Source organism: Pinus tabuliformis, chromosome J (assembly GCF_031772625.1).
Source record: "Pinus tabuliformis cultivar Carrire ecotype Pingquan chromosome J, CPIR1, whole genome shotgun sequence".
Classification (NCBI taxonomy): domain Eukaryota; kingdom Viridiplantae; phylum Streptophyta; class Pinopsida; order Pinales; family Pinaceae; genus Pinus; species Pinus tabuliformis.
In genome coordinates, this window is record NC_142295.1 from 382,516,711 (window position 1) to 382,534,987 (window position 18,277).

Sequence of the window (18,277 nt, forward strand, 5' to 3'; positions counted from 1 at the left end):
GGATTACACCCTAGTCATATTCAAGTTCTGGACTCCTTTGTTTGACGCTAGGAGAGAAAGAATGGATGTTGCTCCATTTTATGTCAAAATTTCAGGTCTTCCTACACACTTTAGGGATGCCCTAGTTTTCCAAGATCTTGGTAATTCTTTGGGAACGTATTTGGAGCACAATTCCTCCTATTTATCTATAGGGGACAAGTCTCAAGTGCACATTCTTGAGGGCAGAGGGAACAAAGAATTCAAATTCTAGGCTATGAGGAAGTCCCCTTTAGATGTAGAAGATGCCACGAGCATGGGCACCTAGTAAGAAATCGTGAGCATCCTTTTCACAAGTTCGCTTGTGCCTCCCCAAAAAAGAGGAAAGAACTCAACCCAAAGGGTAAGGAGCTAGCAAGTATGGATGAAGAACTTGCAAAGTAGTGTCCTTCAAATCGCCTAAGGCCGAGCATAATTTTACATTCAAGGGATTACACACAGGTAGAGAAGCCAATTTTGGACTCAGTCGACGTGACAACATCAACTGAAGATACACACGTCTTCGCCTCCTATTTCCCTTTCCCATATTGCAAATGAATCACATGTATTCCATCCTGTTTCCAATGCTGTGTATCCTAGGTCTTTTTCGATTAGGGTTTCTACTCTTAATTTTCCTCTTCCTTCGTCCATTCCCTATCCTCTATCTAAAGGTGTATACCTTTTTCCTTAAGATCCAAGCGTCCTCTGCTCTCCTATGAACCCCATCTCCAAATCTTTTTCTGAGCACTCTAAAGAGGTAAACATAATGTATAATCTTCGTTCCTGCTCTATTCTGCCTCATCCTGATAACCTGTGGAAGGGCCTTGGTTGAATTTGCATCACTCCTAATGAAAACAGGGGTTGGGGTAGAAAAATCTAAACTGAAAAAATATAAAGAGATGGTGCATGAGGACCTAGTAGTCGGTAAGCAAAAAACAATCCAAGGGGCCCTTGCAGCGATGATAGCCCCTGGTGAGTTTTCCAAATGAAGTTTTTCTTGTTCAATTGTAGGGGGTTAGTGTGTGCCCCCAAAAGACATACCTTGAAAAGGCTTACTAACACCAGCCTCCTGGATTTAATTTCTCCAGAAGTCTTGAATATCTCCCAGGGGAATGGAATTTCATCGGGCTAGTTGTAAGGGGAATATCGAGAGGGATAGCAGCAGGCTAGACAGAGAGGGTTATGCGGGCATTTAATTTATAGAGTGTGGTGTAGGGTATTAGAATGAAGGTCTTCTCAAAGGAACTAGGATCCTCTCTCAGAATCCTAAACTTATACGACCCCCCCCCCCCCCTCTAATTGAAAGGAGTTTTGGGACAGACTGTTTATAAATCCTGTAATTAATTCTATTTACCTTAACTTAGTAGGGGATTTGAATTTCTCTCTAGGAGAAGCTGAATCTTGGGACCCCGAGGCGAGGCCAGATCAGCTGAATCTTGGGGCCCGGAGGCGAGGCCATATCCACTTGAATTATTTCTGAACAAAATTGATAGGAGTACACTTGTGGATGTGGATCCTCTTAGAATTGTCCCTACTTGGAGAAATTGTCGAACAGGTGATGACATAGTCACCAAAAGAATAGATAGATTCTCAATTTCTAAGGCTATGGTGGATAGGTTCAATCTAATAAAATTGTGGGTTGGGGTGGGAGATGTCTTGGACCACTCTCGTATCTTCCAAAAGATAAAAGGAGCCCCTGAGAAACCAGTCAGCCCCAATTGACTAGTCTTGGTTCACCATCATATTAGTCAATCTCTTTGACTCGTGGTGAAACCCTAGGGTCTCGCTCAATCCATTTGAGTACTCTAGTCCTAAATCCAAAAGCCTTGGTCTAGGCCATGATGCTAAATGAGCTAACTTTTCCTATCTAGAGAGTAATCTGACCCTGATGCTGAAAGGAGCCCACTCAATTGAGTGATTGTGGGCCTCTAAGACTATTCTTCCTAATTCTAATCAATATAATTGACACAGGAAGAATGACTGTCCTTTGTTGGACCATTCTCCCTAACTCTAGTCAACATAGTTGAGAGGGAGAGTGTTTGTTCCTGATGTTATCACTCTGGACCATTTTCCCTAATCCTGTTCAACCTGACCTAGGGAAAATGAATGTCCTAGATGCTACAATTTCATTACTCTTTCTTGCTGAGAGAGACATGCTCCAAGATTTTCCTCTAAGTATATAGACTTCCTCCTAGGATAGAGGCTTTGTCAACAATCTACTTGACTATGGAATAGTACTGAAGCCACACTACTTCCTTTTGTACCATGTCTCAGTAGATCGCAATGTGGTTCGACCTATCATTGTGGTTGTCACCTACACTTGATCAAGACAACCCTACAAATAACCTATGAAGCCATGCTACTCAAATTTCCAACCAAGCTACAATATACTCGGCCTCTGCGATACTAAGTGCAACAGATATATGCTTCTTGCTCATCCAAGAAATCACAACAGAGCCTAAACTAATGCAATATCCTGATGAACTCTTTATGTCTTCTGCACTCTCTGCCCAAGCTGAATCTGTGGATACCTACAATTGTACTTCATTGTTTAAGACATATCATAAACCATAACTGGCTCTGCCATAACCAACTGTACTATGCTAGTACTTTCAACACATGTTGACCCGCATGTCTTGGCACAATCATAAGATTTCTAGTTACCCTATCTAGGTTCTCTTTCTAAAACAACCTTTTTTGTGGAAATATTAGCTACTTCCTATGCCACTATTGTCTTCTAGCATAGCAACTATCTAGTTTGACAATCATAATGACACTCCATTATCTCAAACTCAGAGATAAACTCCATATGGAGCTAAAATAAAGCTCTTTGAATACTCCCTCTGTTACAGAAGCAATTCTTTTTACCATAGCTACTCCTTCTAACACATGAGTCCTACTTTCGTCAAAGAGAATCAACAGGATCAACCTTAATCTATCAATCCAAAGATACCAATCCCAATGTGTCTACTTATGACCACACAAAGCCTTCTTCAATCATGAGACTTCTTCTCATGTACATCAAAGCCCTGAGGTAGCTTTATCCACACTTATTCCTCCTCAATTACTCCATTCAGAAAAATGATCTTTGCATCCACCTGGTGCAATTTTCAAAGTGATGATAATAGTTTTAACAAAAGTGTACCTAACAACTGGAGCAAATGTCTTGTCATGATCCTCTCCCTCTTTATGGGAGAACCTTTTATTCACAACTCTCACTTTGTACTTTTCTATGCATCCATTTGTTGCACTTTAGATCTTCTAAATCCATCATTAGCACAATCTATGTATACTTCAAGTTTTCTAACTTGTTTGAACAATCAAGGTATACTTCAAGTTTTCTAACTTGTTTGAACAATCAAGGTATACTTCAAGTTTTCTAACTTGTTTTCTCCCTTTGAGCTCATATCTCATCTAGTATAATATCTGTAAACACAAATCATCGATTTAGGGAAAGTCCTCTTGTCACAAGCTTTCCTTCGTTCTTCCACTACTTCCCTCTTCTATGAGAACCTTGGTAGCCTTTGCTATGTACCTGCAATCCTCACTAGGAGGTCACGGAAGAACAGTTATAACCCAACAAATATAAACAAAGGAAAGAGGCTAACTTTTAGTAGAACATCAATAATCAAGGAAGAAAGATATGAGTTACTTACCTTTTAAGGATCATAAGAAATATTAGCTCCCTCTTGATCTTAGCCTTCTTGCATCCATCTTGCAAATTTATCATTCACATCCTCATCATCAACATGGTCTCATTCCTTCCTTGCATGAGTTAGGGTTTCTTCTTTCAATGGAAACATTAATCTAGATCCATCTCTTGGGTTTTATCCACAAACCCTAGGGTTTTCACATCAAAGACTTCCAGTCTTCTAAACCTTGTGTTTTCAAAACTCCATTTTATACCTTTTGAATTTCTAACTGACTTAGTCATGTGCAAATTCTCCTTTCCATATCCAAATGTCCAAAAACCATAGAGTCTTCATGCCTCCTTGATTCTTTCAAATCAAGTAACTTAGCCTCCTCAAAAACCATCAACTCTTGATCATGATTCAAATCATCAAAATGTCTTATAAATTCATGACACTTAAAGAAAGTGTATTCAAGATGAAGTTTGCCTTAACAAGTGTTTTTAAGAGATTTTCTTCAAATTAGATAACCAAGTATCTCAATGATTGAACCACTTCTTGCAAATGACCTTCTTAGCTTCGGGAATGAACTTCAAAGATCAGATTACCATATTTCTTTGTTATATAGGTAATGATACATAATGCAGGACATATTTTGTGTACTTGACATGATATATAAATAGAGGTGACATATTCTTAGATAAGAACCCTTATTCAGTCATACAAGATGGCATTAGAGACTTAGATCTTTGCAACTTCAAGACAACTTGTATATCAAAGAAAGTGTCTTACTATTACTAATTCACATCAATCTTTAGGAAGCCTGAATATTTTCATCCTATTTGATCCATCTCCCTTAGTTGTCCTTATAATCCAAATTCAAGGCTTATTGAGACATCAAGATGACTTTTAAGTTATAGTTTAGTATCTATCAATATTTTGCATGAGTACCAATGATGTTTGTTCTTTCAAGCCTCTCTTCATATCTTTTGTGAGGAAATATTCCAAACGATTTTTGAGATAGTCCTTGAATTTGACTAAGGAACAAGATATAGTCTTATTTGATGAAACATCTTGCACAAACTTTAAACTTTTTCCTTCAAGGCATACTAAAATCAAGCTTTACTTCAATGATCTTCAAACATTTTAATATAAGACTTTAAACTTTGGTCTTCATTTCCAGATTCATTTAATATGTTATCCAAAGAAAAACTTTGATACATACCTCACATATTAAGGATTCAAGGAAGCACCAAACCTTAGACTGTAGCAACCTTCTTTCAATCTTGTTGACCTCTTCATCAGTCCTTGTCAAGGAATAAAGAATCTTCAAGTTCCATAACAACACCTTCTAGAGCTACGAATGACCTCTCCGACCCAAGTAGTTGCAATTCAATTGCTTGATCTTTCCTAAAGGCCCTCCAAAGTAAATCTAGTGCAGATTTTGTAATAATATAAAAACTTGAAGCACTAAGAGAGAATGATTTGATCTGATCCACCAACTTGGCTCCCAAGCTAATAGGAAATCATGTTCCATGCGATAACCAGATCTGAGAAGTATATGATCTCAATTGCTTAACCTTCAATGTGACACCAACTTAGTTCATCAAGAATTTAAGAGACCCGACATTTTCATAGTAGTCTTCAATGCTTGGAAATGACTTACTGTTTCAACAACCTCATCTTATTTAGAATCATTGTAACAACAATTTATTCTTCTTCCAAATGCTCGCACAAAGATTTCATTGTGATATGATTCAAAGACAAAAATGCAATCCTTGCTTCAACTATATGACCTTACATCTAAGGCTTTTCGGTCTGAATGATATGTTGGGACTTTTTGGCCTTCTTGAGTGCATGCTAAGGCCTTCTCAACCCTTTGTAACAGACTCTACATCCTCCTTGATTTACTAATACAAATTGAGGCCATTAGGCCTATCTTCAACTCAAACATCGACCTTCTCCAAGAATGCTTCAGTTTTGAATATGATCTTAAGCACAGGCAGAACTTTGGTATATATACATATATATATTTTTCTTCTTTGCAAACTGTGATATGGAACTATGGCTCGTTTCTCTTCGACACAACATAATCTCGGCCTGATTAGTAAATGATGTCTTTATCATTGGCTTGGCATAATAGAATGTACATTTTCTTCAAACCAAAATTGTAGATCTCGACCTGAGGGTACTTCAACCTTCTGAAATTTAACTAGGGCTTCGACCCTTTACTACTTTTTCTCAGGTACAAATCATGCTCTTCTTTCAGGACATGTATCATAGATCATATAGGAGAACACGAACACATGGCAGTTCAATGATTTTAAATCTTTTACAATAAGAATTTCAACGCACAGCAACAGCGTTAAAATTTAGTCACTTACCAATCAAACCATGCTCTTCTTCTGCCAAGCTCAACCTCCTCATATGCCAGAATTTCAGGTCTTAGCACATCTGCTTATTACAGGCATCCATCCTTTCTATTCCACAATTCGCACACAACATGAGATCCACAAATTCTACTCGGTCTTCCCAAGCAGCAGTCACAACTCCTTCTACATACAGGCCTCACACAAATCTTCCAACGCCAGTCTCAACACAGGTCTCACACAAATCTCCCAATGTTGCTCCCAACAGTCGTACAAACTTCACATTAGATTTACCACTCACTTGGGCAGCACGTTTTTAAACAGCGTTCTCACAAGCTTCACCAATTTTGGGCTCTGATACCAAAATATGATGCAGAGTCAAGAGGAACGAATTAATTAACAAAAATAAACATACGATTTATTAAATTAATTTCTCTCAAAACTTAGTTCTAAGAATGAATTACATGGCTATTCATTCCGATGAAGGAATTTGGCACAAATTCAAGTTGACAATGAATATTGTATTGTTGATCAAGTAGCTTCCTCAGGTCAGAGGTTCCCCCTGCAATTTTCAATAAGAGATGAATGGATCTCTCAACCTTCCTTACCAGATTTTTCGTTGCCACGTGTGGTCCTATTCGGCCTCTGAGGTATTTCAGAATTATGAGGCATTTTGGACTCAGGCCTAGCTTCAGATAACCTCGACCCCTCTGTAGCCAACCCTCTCGACCTACCTGAGGCATTTTCGGTCTAATTTTCTAAACTTCTTCGGCCCTTATATCAACTATTTGTAACTTTGTCATGAATTAGGTTTCTTGTCGAGCAAGAAGACTAGGCTAAGGCTACTCTAGCAAGAGGACTTAGCTTGCTCTTACTTTTTCAAGGCTGCTCTTCCAATATACCCTTTAATATCATGTCGTTTTTTCAAAAAATCTTTTAAACTTATAATAATTTCTTATGATTTTTTTGGTTAATCTTTTCTTGCATGCATTCACTATAAAGTAATTACATAGAAAATCTCAACATTGAAAACAAAATCGCAGTAGGATCATGAAGAGACAACCAAAGACCGTCTGTTGTACTGTTTTTGGCATCTCGACATTGTATCTGATGATGTCCATTATCAGATATCTGATTTTGCCCTTCCAGATTTGTAAAGAAATTGCATGGCAGCCGTCCTCTCTTTGGAGTTTTTGATATCAGAATTTATCAAAGTCGAATACAGAGTCAATTGTTTTTCTGATATAGGCTTTTTGTTCTTATATACAGAGGGGATCATATCTCTGTTCCTGCACAACAGAGAAAAAATGTATTATTCTGATTTTATATACTTCATATAATATATATCGCTTTTTTCCTTTGAAAAAAAAGAAGAGACAACCAAACAAGAAACACAAGAATTTTGCCCTAGGAAAACCCACATGGGGAAAATCCCTACAACTTTTTCCTTAGAGAAATTATTCAAGTCAATAAAGATACATCTAATTCTTCAAGTCAAACTAACTAGTGACATAGCCCTGGCCATACTTGGTCCACTGCCCTCTAGACAAGTCAATTTGTTGCAGGCCACAATTATTGGCACAAAAATCGAGAAGTTATGGGCGCATTGACTGAAGTTAACCTAGGGCTGACTACAGGTTTGATCGCAGACAAAAGAGCAGACTTTGAACAAGTTTGACCATCTATTTTGGGATTGTTATGACTAATCTTTGGCCATCTTCAAAGATCAAATTTGATTGCCCTAGACTGAGCCACTGAAGGGTTGATTTCACTGTGAATTTTTGACTGGTTAGGGCATTGGCTATTGCTATCAACTATTGTTGACTTTTTGCAGATTTGATAGTTGACCATATTTGACTCTTTCTCGTCATCTTTGACATTGGTATATTGATTTGTTTGGATATTGGATATTGCCAACATTGGATATTGGTTAGTCAAAGTTAGACTTTGACTCTTGGATGATGTACTCTCTCTACTGAACATTTGAAGACATTCTAATAAAAGCAGATTTGCAAGGGTTTCCCCCCTAGTGGGGTTTTCCCCTGGTCATTGACCACATATTGTGTCTCGTGTCTCTTGGTTTTCTTTCATTGTGCATTTGTTTAATTGTTCTATCTTCTATTTCTCTACTTCTATTGGATAACTGAAGAAGTGAAATTGTTAAATTGGATGTTATTCGATATTGCTGAAGTAATAGTTGCAACATAAGAACAAATTGATGAAAAATTAACAGATTTGACACGAATTCAAGTTGACAATGAATATTTTGTGTGCATCTTGATTAAGTGTCTTCTTGAGGTTAGAGGTTCTCCTTGCAATTTTCAATAAGATATGAATGGATCTCTCAACCTTCCTTACCATATTTTTCATTGCCACCTATGGTCCTATTCGGCCTCTGAGTTATTTCAGACTTATGAGGCACTTTGGACTGAGTCCTACCTTCAGATAACCTTAGCCCTTCTATAACTAACTCTCGCGACCTAACTAAGGTTAAACTGAGACATTTTTTTGCCTAATTTTCCAGAGTTCTTTGACACTTATATCAAATCTTTGTAACTTTGCCATGAACTAGGTTTCTTTTCAAGCAAGAGGACTAGGGATAAGGCTATTCTAGCAAAAGGACTTAGTTTTCCCTTACTTTTTCAAGGATTCTCTTCAACCATACCCTCTGATACCATGTTGATTTTTCAAATATATTCTACACTGATAATAACTTTTTATGATTTCTTAGGTTAATCTTTTCTTACATCCACAGTCACCATAAAGCAATTACATGGAAGCTCCCAACATTAGAAACAAAATGGCATTGTGATCCTGAAGAGATAGCCAACCAACAAACACAAGAATTTTTCCTTAGGAAAACCCACATGGGGGAAAAGCCGAACAACCTTTTCCTTAGAGAAACTATATAAGTCAATAGAGATACATCTAATTCTTCAAGTCAAACATGAAGTCAAACTAACTGGTGACATAGTCCTGGCCACACCTAGTCAAACTACCCTCTAGACAAGTTAATTTGCTGCCCAAACAATTTGGCCTAGTTAGTCTACCTCAGAATTCGATCTGCTTCTTTCCACATAGATCTGGTCCAGCTGCCATCTCATGAATTTGTCCTACTGCCATCTCAAAAATTTGTCCTTATGCCATCTCATAAATTCATCCTTATCCGGATCAAAAGTGTGCCTCAGATGATTTGAATTCTCCCTCATAAGTGACTGAATTGGATGCCCAAAAGTGGAGGATGAATTTCCTTTATATAGTGAACAAAGGTGCCCACGAAGTGGTATCATTATTTTGGGTGAGCCGACTTAAGTAGGTTGGAGTCCACTGTTATGTTTGGAGGGAAAAATTAATATTTAAAATTAAATTTTTTTTGTTTGAAACCGACATGAAGAACATGTCTTACATTAATCATTACATGTATTTTAAGGACTAAAATTATTACTTAGGAAGACCGGCCATAGCTCAAAATAATATTTTGGCCCTTGTGGTTTGAAACAATAATCTTCAATAATCTTTTTAGAAGGGATTACCTCCTTTCTTTTTTCTTTCTTAGACAAGGCTTTCTTTTAGCCATGCAATTATTAAGCCTCATAACACCCTACTCTAATAAACATTCATAAGCATTGTTGGTTGACCAGGACATTGATTCATGTGGAGGTGGTTTCTCTATGTTGTTCTCCAACTCACTCTCAAGATTTCATGCCTGATACGGACACAAAGTAGAAAATGTATTCAATTTTATGAAGTAAGGCTCTGATCCCCTTGTAAGCAATTAAAGTATAGAAGTACCGGTTTTCCATTTCCTGTAGAGATGCGACGAAAGTATAAAAGTACTGACTATCCATTTCCTGTATAAAAAGAAGTTGTAGTGCGGAATATTAGGAAAGTGTGGGTGAGTCACAAAGCTTAGAAGCTCTCATGTGGAGTGGTAGAAATGGGGCTCTCATGTGGAGTGGTAGAAATGGGGTGATTGAAGAAGTCGTGGTCGGGAGGAGGACCATGGAAGGAAAATGCAGCATGATGTTTATGATGGAAGGGGTTGAAAATCTCTTTAGTTATATGTTGATTATGTGGGGAATGGGGAGATCTGTGGTGTTAGTGGTGCAGGGAATGGTGAAAAATGTGATGTTTGTGGTGTGGGAAATGACCAGGTGGGTTGTGCTTGCATTTGAGCTTGTGTTTGTGCTCAGATCTATGGGGGTGATGGTGTTTGCGGAAATGTGGAGGGCTTTGGGGCGCGGGAGAGAGCGAATGGTGAGGGTGGAAAGCGAAAGGTAGTGAAAGGCATTGTTCAGGAGGTGGAGGAGAGCGGATAAATGATGGTGAAGGCCTTTGAACCACTGAGAGTAGCCTAGCTTGCGGTGCCCATGATGGTGGTGTCTGTGTTTGTGGAAATGTGGAGGGGTTGGGTTAAGGGGAGGTGAAGAGCGCGAACGGTGAGGGTGGAAAGCTAAAGGTAGTGAAAGGCATGGTTCAGGAGGTGGAGGAGAGGGGAAAAATGATGGTGAAGGCCTTTGAACCACAGAGAGTAGCCTACTAGAGTGAGATGGGCAAGGGCATGTGTCCTCGGAACTGAACTATCTCCTCCTCCCATTTATGAAGCTCCCAAATCAAGTTCACCAGTTCTCAACTGAAAAGAAAGGATCGGGATTTCACAGAGAAAATACAATGCAGAGCGAGGATGAAAGGTAGCAGGAGAGGCATTCACGTTTATATTTATAGGCATTCATGGCATGGTTGCTTTTGCTAATTCTTGTTTGCTTGCAGGGGAAGGAAGAAGTTTGTTTCTTGTGTGCCAAGTAATGTTGCGATGCCGTGGGCGCCAAAAAACACGTGCAGAGTCAACTTCCAGCCGTGAATGATGGATGTGGTCTGCGTGCCGAAACAAGTTTTGTGGTCGGTGGAGAAATCCAATTCTTTTGGAATTTTTTACAATTTGAATGGTAGTTGTGGTTTTGTGAATATAACAACATTATCATTTTTGCAACAAAGTATTTTATTTTATTTATTTATGTATATATTTTTTTAATATAAGTTCAAGGCATCAATAAATTTCATACATAATTTGATTGCATTTATAAAGTGTTTTTAAATAATAAAAAAAATTAATTATTCCAAATTAATTTGATTTAAATGTAATCATAAAATTGTGTATAGAAAGTATTAGTTAATCTATCAAGTGAGCGATTAAATCTTTCGAGGTGCAAACCTCTTTTCTGAGTGTAAAACTTGAAGAGGAGATTTTATCCCTTTCGGAGGTTGATAAATCCAAAGTTAAGATGGATTTAGGGTGGCTTAATTATTATTATTTTTTTTTGTTTAATTTTTATTTCTATGTAATTTCACTAAGTCAAAATGTTTTCATTAATAATTTTATTTTTATTTCTATGTATTTTGACTGGGTCAAAATGTTTAGATAACATAATATAACAAACATTATAACATTTTTCCATACTAGAATGGAGAGTGTCTCTCATCTAAAATTGTAATAAAATTAAATTAAAAAATATACATATTTACAAAACATTTTGATTGTGAAATGAGAGGTGGTTTTTTCGCATGTGGTATCGATGAGCCATGGTATTGGCCCGTGGTATGGTATTGTTAATAATATCCATTGTAAAGTGAGGTGAATATCCATGGTTAAAAATCTTGTAATATTATAAGTATTATTTTGATTATGAAATAAAAGATGGTTTTTGGGTATGTGGTATTGATGGACCACCATATTAGCCCATGGTATATTATGGTTAATGATATCCATGCTATGGTTGCAGGAGTAAGAGAGAGAACAACTTACAACATATAAATCTCAAGGCTTGTTGCACAAACATAAGCCATTCTTGGTGGTGGTTCCTCTTTTCCACAACATTGATGTCATTTCCTTCCCGTTGTTCGATGCCAAGACTATAACATAGAGGTTAACAGTGAGAACATGTCTTTTGGCTCATCTGTCAGTTAGCAAGTCAGGCTTCACCATGACGAATGAAGAATTGGTTGATTTGAATTGAAGGAAGTGATGTCCAAATCTAGGCTTCCACATCATGTTTCCAATCCAGGTTCGAAGTCAACATATCAGAAGTGAGCTAAGAATCGAAACCCCTGCCGAACCCTTCTCTTGCAAATGTTTATTCTGGGGGAGGCACAAGATGCAACTGGAGGGTTGGTTGAAATGTTGTCAAACATGGATTACATAGAAAGGATACATGCAATAGGTGTCGAGACTAAGCCAGGAGGTTTGAAGTCAGGGCTTAGTAGCCATGTCTTGGGGGTTCTCGAACGAACTCAACCCCTCCCTCACTGAACTCATTCCATCAAGCTTCGTACCAGGATTCGACCTACAGACTGCTATGTCACATGGTTCGAGTTCGACAACGATTAAGTTCAATTTGAATTCGAATTTTCCGATCATGTTCAAATGAGGTTCGACTATACATATTTTTAATAATATATATATATATATATATAACAAACATATTTAAACATGTATCATAAAATACACACTTCATGGAAAACACGTATAGTCAGTTCACATCCATGGATATCAAAAAAACATTTCTATATTTTCCTCATAATCCTCGTGTATCATTAAAAAAAGTTTACATATAAAACCAAGGTCCAAAACTTTAAACGTTTTCACTTTTAAAAAAAATGGATATGCCATCAATTCGACTGAAAAACAAAACTGAAAAGAGATACGAAATCTCTAACAAATTTTAAAATAATAAAAAATATTTTGTTATATAACAAATATAACATATTTACATATTTATCATAAAATATAAACTATATGGCAAACATGTACACTCATTTCATAAAATGACAATCGATTCTCGAATAGTAATATTTATATATTTTCATTTGAGAGTTCATAGCCTCATAAAACTCGTGGTGCCCGTATAATAAAAAGGTTACGACACTAAAACCAAAACTTAAAACGTTGCTACTTATCCAAAATAGTGAATGTGCCACGAATACCAGTGAAAAGGAACTGAGTACAGACGCCTGAAAATGTCGGAAAAGTGGGCTATTCCTCCTTACGAATATAAATAATTCAAAAGAGTTGCCTGCTTAAATTTATACGACAGATTATCTTACGTATTCTAAATCAGTGAAAGGAAAAAGCGAGTAAGCGTTTGAAAGTCCACACTCGTGTTGTTGTTATCCACATATAGGTAGCGTAAAACCAACGCACCGCAAAAGGAGACTTCGAGGGCGGAGACGTGCGAACATGCGCGTGGCAACGAGAAGCGACATGAATAAAAAGACATGGGGGGGGCTCCTTTTTAATAAAATTTAGAAGCAGAGCCCTAAATCGAACCCTAAATCGAACCTTAAAAAAAATCGATTAAATTTGCGTTTAGGTTCGAACAGGTTCGTTCAAGTTCGAATTCGATTAGGTTCGCCTTCGGGTTCGAATTTCAGGTTTGGCGAACCTCAACGAATTTCAAATTTTTTTGAGGTTCACCGAATTTCGAACCTGATACTTCAAATTCGAAGAACCCTGTGACATAACCTACACACATACCAAACCGTAACTGACCTCTTTACTAAACCGGGTCTCAATGAGGGTTTTTTTCTCAGCTGGTGCTTCATTCTTGTCAAATGTTCCCAAAGCTCATTCTCCTCAGTGGTCAGAGAGTAGTTTTTTGAGGGAGGTTTTGGTCTCAAGAGATGGGGTGACCAAAAACTTAGTGAACAAGATGAAAAAAATACAAAAGGAAACCATTTGACAGTATCAGGCAGAACCCAAAGTTCTAAAGAAGTGCAGGGGAAGGGCTCAAAGCACAAGAAGCAACATTGTATTAAAAATGCAAGTCGATCAAGACTTTCTTTGGTCCTGAGGGTAGAAATCACAACAAAGAATGCCATAGGAAATGGAAGAGTAATCGCTAGTTGGTCACCCGAGAGGTAGGAAATTTAGCATCACCTTCATCAAGGCATGGGTGGATAATGAAATAACCCCTGCAATCAAGAACCCCTCAAAGGTTGGAATGTTGGCAAGAGGTTGGATCCATCTTTACTTTTCGGAGGCGGTCGAGGAAAAACAAGCCACACAGATGATCTGGAAGAAGGATTCCACCCTCATCATATTCAAGTTTTGGACTTCTTTGTTTGATGCTAAGAGAGAAAGAATGGATGTTGCTCCATTTTATGTCAAAATTTCAGGTCTTCCTACACACTTTAGGGATGCCCTAGTTTTCCAAGATATTGGTAATTCGTTGGGAACGTATTTGGAGCACAATTCCTCCTATTTATCTATAGGGGACAAGTCTCAAGTGCACATTCTTGTTAATGTCAGCCTTCATAATGGATTGCCAAAAGGCATGGATATTGCGCAGAGGGAACAAAGAATTCAAATTCTAGGCTATGAGGCAGCCCCCTTTAGATGCAGAAGATGTCACAAGCATGGGCACCTAGTAAGAAATTGTGAGCTTCCTTTTTGGACTACGCATAGGTAGAGAAGCCAATTTTGGACTTAGTGGACTTGACAACATCAACTGAAGATACATACGTGTCTTCCCCTCCCATTTCCCTTTCCCTTATTGCAAATGAATCACGTGTATTCCATCCTGTTTCCAATGTTGTGTATCCTGGGTCCTTTCCGATTAGGGTTTTTACTCTTAATTTTCCTCTTCCTTCATCCATTCCCTATCCTCTATCTAAAGACATATGCCTTTTTCCTTAAGATCCAAGCATCCTCTGCTCTCCTATGAACCCCATCTCCAAATATTTTTCTAAGCACTCTGAAGAGGTAAACATAATGTATAATATTCGTTCCTGCTCTATTCTGCCTCATCCTGATAGCTTGTGGAAGGGCCTTGGATGACTTTGCATCACCCCTGGTGAAAACAGGGGTTGGGGTAGAAAAATCTAAACTGAAAAAATCTAAAGAGATGGTGCATGAGGACCTAATAGCCGGTAAGCAAAAACAATCCAAGGGGCCCTTGGAGCAATGATAGCCCCTGGTGGGTTTTCCAAATGAAGCTTCTCTTGTTCAATTGTAGGGGGTTAGTGTGTGCCCCCAAAAGACATAACTTGAAAAAGGCTTACTAACACCAGCCACCTAGATTTAATTTTTCTCCAGAAGTCTCAAATATCTCCTAGGGGGATGGAATTTCATCGAGATAGTTGTAAGGGGAAGATCGAAAGAGGGATAGTAGAGGGCTAGAAAGAGAGGGTTATGCAGGCATACAATTTATAGAGTGTGAAGTAGGGTATTGGAATGAAGGTCTTCTCAAAGGAACTAGGATCCTCTCTCACAATCATAAACTTATACGACCCCCCCCCCCCCCACCACCACTCTAATCGAAATGACTTTTGGGACAGACTGTTTATAAATCCTGTAATTAATTCTATTTCCCTTAACATAGTAGGGGATTTGAATTTCTCTCTAGGAGAAGCTGAATCTTGGGGCCCCGAGGCGAGGCCAGATCAGCTGAATCTTAGGGCCTGGAAGCGAGGCTAGATCCACTTGTTGAATTATTTATGAACAAAATTGATAGGAGTACACTTATGTATGTGGATCCTATTAGAATTGTCCCTACTTGGAGAAACTGTCGAACAGGTGATGACATAGTCACCAAAAGAATAGATAGATTCTCAATTTCTAAGGCTATGGTGGATAGGTTCAATCTAATAAAACACTGGGTTGGGGTGGGAGATGTCTTGGACCACTCTTGTATCAGTCTCACATCTTTCAAAAGATAAAAGGAGCCTTTGAGAAACCGGTCAGCCCCAATTGACTAGTCTTGGTTCACCATCATCCTAGTCAATCTGTTTGACTCGTGGTGAAACTCTAGGGTTCTCTTAATCCATTTGAGTACTCTTGTCCTAAATCCAAAAGCCTCAGTCTAGGCCATGATGCTAAATGAGCTAACTTTTCTTATCTAGAGAGTAATCTAAGCCTGATGCTGAAAGCAGCCCACTCAATTGAGTGATTGTGGGCCTTTAAGACTATTATTCCTAATTCTAATCAACATAGTTGACACGGGAAGAGTGTTTGTCCCTGATGTTATCACTCTAGACCATTTTCCCTAATCCTGGTCAACCTGCCCTAGGGAAAATGAATATCCTGGATGTACTTCTTTTTGCTATGAGATGCATTGTGCTGCATAGATCCCTGTTTGATGTTTGATGTGGGATCTTGTTTTTTTACTTGTTTCATGATTCCTGCTTGATGTGACGCGGAATCATTTGTGGGATGTACTTGTTTTTATGATTCGTCATGTTTTATTTGAGATCCCTTTTTCGTCATGTTGATGGGATACTCATGTTGTCGCCATGTATGTCTAAATTGAGATCCCTTTGATGCCATGTTGGCAGGATGCTCATTATTGTCAAATGTGTAATTATGTCATACTGATAGGAGTCCTTTTTGACTGAGAGTTCTTGTAGCGGAACATCTCGTGGAGCCACTCCTGCATGAGGGAATTTCCTTCTATGATAGTGACGTCACCACCTATGTACATCATTTCTCTTTCCAGCGCTTTATGCAGCAGCCTACACCATCTTGACACCAAGGTCTGGAGACTTAGTCCCTCCTAGACGTACTCCATTATCAATGTCTTGCATTTTATGTTGCTGATTATTGTCATGTTCCTTTTTACGTTACAACATGCATATATGTTCAATTATGTTATTTTAAATGCAATTCTAATCACATCATGAAAGCAAAAGATCTTGGTTAAATTCAGGAGTTGAGTCAACTCGGATCAGTGATCCAAAGAAAAACTTTGATACATACCTCACATGTTAAGGATTCAAAGAAGCACCAAACCTTAGACTGTAGCAACCTTCTTTCAATCTTTTTGATCTCTTCATCATTCCTTGTCAAGGAATAAAGGGTCTTCAAGTTCCATTACAACACCTTCTAGAGCCACGAATGACCTCTTTGACCCAAGTAGTTGCAACTCAATTGGTTGATCTTTCCTAAAGGCCCCCCCAAACTAAATCTATTATAGATTTTGTAATAATATAAAAACTTGGAGCACTAAGAGAGAACGATTTGATCTGATCCACCAACTTGGCTCCCAAGCTAATAGGAATTCATCCTCCATGCGATAACTAGATCTGACAAGTATATGATCTCGGTTCCTTAACCTTCGATGTGACACCAACTTAGTTCATCAAGAATTTAAGAGACCCGACTTTTTCATAGTAGTCTTTAATGCTTGAAATAGATCTTAATAATAGAAACATTTTTGGAAAAAATCACATCAAAAGAATTAGGTCGACAGGTTCGCACAAAAATCGCACAAAAATTTCATTGTGATATGATTCAAAGACAAAAATGCAATCCTTGCTTCAGCTATATGACCTTACATCTAAGGCTTTTCGGTCTGAATGATATGCTGAGATGTTTTGGCCTTCTTGAGGGCATCCTAAGGCCTTCTCAACCCTTTGTAACAGACTCTACGTCCTCCTTGATTTACCAATACAAATTGAGGCCATTTGGCCTATCTTCAACTCAAACATCGACCTGCTCCAAGAATGCTTCAATTTTGAATATGATCTTAAGCATAGGGATATCTTTGGTATATATATGTTTTTCCTCTTTACAAACTATGATATGGAACTATGGCTCGTTTCTCTTAGACGTAAAATACTCTTGGCCTTATTAGTAAATGATGTCTTTATCATTGACTTGGCATAATAGAATGTACATTTTCTTCCAACCAAAATTGTAGATCTCTCGACCTAAGGGTACTTCAACCTTCTGAAATTTAACTAGGGCTTCGACCCTTTACTACTTATTCTTAGGTACAAATCATGCTCTTCTTTCAGGACATGTATCATAGATCATATAGGAGAACACAAACACATGGCAGTTCAATGATTTTAAATCTTTTACAATAAGAATTTCAACGCACAACAACAACATTAAAATTTAGTCACTTACCAATCGAACCATGCTTATCCTTTGCCAAGCTCGACCTCCTCATATGCCAGACTTTCAGCTCTTAGCACATCTTCTTATTACAGGCATCCATATTTTCTATTCCACAATTCACACACAACATGAGATCCAAACATTCTACACAGTGTTCCTGTTATATTATGGTATGTTCTATGCTTAGAGCAATTTACTTCTTTTCTTCTTATTAGCCACAGATTAGCAATCACATATACATCAAGTAAAGTGCAGATAGAACATTAAACGATCAACAGAAAACAAACCAAGACAAGAGACACAAGATGTGGCAGCTAGCCAGGGACAAACCCCAATGCGGGGAAACCCTTTGATCAAATCTTCTTTTA